Consider the following 2,700-nt stretch of genomic DNA (forward strand, 5'->3'; position numbering starts at 1 on the left):
CAGACAGCTTTGCACCCACTCAGCTGAAGGAGGGCACTGGACACCAGTTGCCAGCTCCAGGCCAAACGATCTAACTGGTGGTGGTGGCAGGGAAGGCAGAGAACCCGACCTCCGCTGGCTCCCTGCACAGGGGGAGCCCAGCACACAGGTGCTTCCCAGTTGCTGCTCTGAGGTCCCTACCACCCACGTGCCACGAAGGGAAGCCAACGTGTGGCCACAGAGTCGCTCTGGTGGTCCTTTGAGGTCCAGCCCTGAGCTGCTCAGGGTGCCGATTTTCAGCCGTCCTGAGAAGGACCACAGGGTGCCTCTTCCCCAGGCTGCTGCCCTGGGCTGCACACATGAAAACACACTTTTAGACACCTCTTCCTTCTCTCCTTCCAAAGGAAATTCACAGCAAGAGAACTGGGCATTGTAACATCAACGGGACTAGTTAGCAGCAGGAAGAGGGTACAAAGGGAAGGATGTGGGACAATGAGCAAATCCTCACGAGATGCCTGGCTGGGACAGGATGTGGAACAGCCCGGGAGGCGCAGGGGGGATGAGGAATGAACGAGCCCAGCTCACTCCTTTAGTCAGTGACGTAACCGGTAATGAAGGCTTTCATGTGCAAGACTCCTTGTTTCCTAAATAAGCATGAAGGAGCTCTTACCTCCTGGGAGAGCTGCAGCAGCACACCGACACCACCAGGATCCAGCCTCAGCAACACGTTGCAGGGTCCTCCTACATGAACATACCTGCACAAGACAGTAAGAACGGGACAGTGGATATATCTGGTTCCTGCACCTGCACGCAGGAAATTGTTTACACAACTCTGCCCCTGGTCCCTGCAGCAGATCTATTGTCACTTGCCCTAAACTCCCTGGCTCCCATCACATCTGGAGCAGCCACTGAAACCCAACAGCAGAAGGTGGAATCGTGCTTGTGTGAGGTCTGTGGAAGCATGAGGCCCAAACATCTCTTCTGTCCTACAAATGAGCAGAGCAAGCTGCTAAGCAGGTTGAATGACTGCAAGCAAAACAAGTACTCCCTCAACATGTTCAGCAGCTTCAGGAAGAGCACATGTAGAATCACAGAATCATAGAATGTCCTGAGCTGGAAGGGAGCCCCAAGGCCCATCGAGTCCAACTCCTGTCCCTGCACAGGACACCCCACAGGTCACACCGTGGGTCTGAGGACGTTGTCCAGTCTCTTCTTGAACACTGTCAGGTTGGGGCCGTGACACCTCCCTGGGGAGCCTGTTCCAGTGTCCAGCACCTCTGGGTGAAGAACCTTTTCCTCATGTCCAACTGCCCCTCCCCTGGCACATGTTCCTGCCATTCCCTGGGTTCTGTCACTGTCACAGAGAGAAGAGCTCAGCCCGGCCCCTCCTGCTCCCCTGCTGAAGCTGCAGCCCCATGAGCTCTGCCCTCAGTCTCCTCTGCTCCAGCGGAACAAACCCAGGGACTTCAGCCGCTCCTCATCTGGCTTCCCCTCCAAACGCTTCCCCAACTTCGTAGCCCTAAATTAAAAAAAGAAGCTTCAAAGAATTCACTGACACTCGTGCCTGTTCCTCTCCACAGACACCTTTAGTAAGAGGTGAAAGATTTATACCATCTGAAGAGAAACCAGAGTATGTAGGATGCATAGGACAGGCCTAAACAGCTGACAAAGGAGCAGTGGTAAAATAAGCTCACCAGAGGAGTCTGGGAACGATCATGCAACTGTTAATATGCAACTGTCCCATCAGGGCAGGGGTCAGGCAGCCCACAGCACCGGTGGGTGATACTCCCTTTGCAGACAGAGGTGGGTTCTTCACAAGCACAGCACAGCTGCCCAGGCAGCAGAACCTGCCGCTCACTCATGCTGGGCCTCAGGGTTGTCCCTGTGTCCTTGCCAACTTCCCCAGACTCCCGTGTAAGCTTCTGCTCTCTCCTTGACCTTCAGAAAAGACAAACAGCGCTGGGGACAGGCTGTGCAGACACAATATGCCCAAAAGATGGAGATATTGCTCCCTAAGGCCTGCCACAGAGTGGTACAAGTACCATCGCCCAGGCTGCCGGAAGAGATGCCAATCCAGCCTTAGGACACCAAAGGCCCAGTCAAGCTGATGCAGCACTGTTCAGCAGAAAGAACAGGGCACAGCTTGAGCACAATATCTTTGTAGAGAAAAGAGCAAAAAAGTCTTGACTAATTACACAAGAAGACAGATGCTCTCAACCTCCCCCGGCCAAACCAGCACCAGTTTGGTCCAGGACCCAAAGGAGGGAAAGGCCTAAGCGGCAGCTGGGCCAAGAATTTTCCTTTTAGAAAACCCCCAAGGAAGCAGAACAGCAACTGAACCCGGTAATGTGTGGGTGCAGGAGTCTCGTGCAGACCTTTCCCACCGTGGGCAATTTGACTACGAGCCAACCACTTTATTCCATAAATGTGACAGGCTGGGAGAGCTACGGTGAGCACTCTCTGCTAGACGAGCTGGCTATATGGTCATGATCTCTTACTACTCACAGATCACTGGGTGAGCCCAATTTACGTTTTATATTAATCATTAAGTGTGTTTCACATAGAACGAATCACTTAGAATTATAAGATGTGTGATTTTTAATATACTATCTGCTTCACATTACTTACTAAGTGAAATTTGCTGACATCTTAAACTGTATGTTGTAAAGTTCTGCTCATATTCACCAAACTTGTATCTACTTAATGAGAAAAAGAACCAGC

At 52.1% G+C, this 2,700-nt stretch overlaps 1 non-coding gene across 1 annotated transcript; it reads right to left on the reverse strand.

Moving 5' to 3' along the window:
• Window positions 1-1,494: 1,494 nt before the first annotated feature.
• Window positions 1,495-1,613, reverse strand: LOC135995042 (U5 spliceosomal RNA). Its single transcript, XR_010607063.1, has one exon. It is a non-coding gene; the product is annotated as a U5 spliceosomal RNA (small nuclear RNA).
• Window positions 1,614-2,700: the final 1,087 nt, after the last annotated feature.

Source organism: Caloenas nicobarica, chromosome 15 (genome assembly GCF_036013445.1).
Source record: "Caloenas nicobarica isolate bCalNic1 chromosome 15, bCalNic1.hap1, whole genome shotgun sequence".
NCBI classification, from domain to species: Eukaryota; Metazoa; Chordata; class Aves; order Columbiformes; family Columbidae; genus Caloenas; species Caloenas nicobarica.